This window comes from Stegastes partitus, unplaced genomic scaffold (assembly GCF_000690725.1).
Source record: "Stegastes partitus isolate 25-593 unplaced genomic scaffold, Stegastes_partitus-1.0.2 Scaffold767, whole genome shotgun sequence".
Lineage (NCBI taxonomy): Eukaryota > Metazoa > Chordata > Actinopteri > Pomacentridae > Stegastes > Stegastes partitus.
This window is the reverse complement of record NW_007578498.1, coordinates 154291-154650: the sequence shown is the minus strand read 5'-3', so window position 1 is coordinate 154650 and position 360 is coordinate 154291.

Genomic DNA, 360 nt, shown 5'->3' with positions numbered 1-360 from the left:
AGGGGTTGAAGCCACACATTTATCACCCCGTTCTACACAGCATTTTAATATCTTTTAGTGTTTTGCGTTGGCTTTATTGTTTAAAAAAGCTCTAAAAACCCACCTGCTCAGCACCAAGCACCACATAGACACAGTTAGAGATGAACTGGTGGATATAGTGAAGAAATTAGCAGCTAAAGAGTGATGTTGTTGGCAGGAGCTGGTGGAGACCAAAAACAGAGCTAAAAGAGAATGAGAGTGTTGGGAAACCATCATATGGACAAAAGCAGGATCTCTAAATGTGTGATAACGCAGAAACAACAACAAAAAAAGCTGTTTCCATCATTTGTTAGTTTCACTCTTGCTGGAGAATTCTTAGTT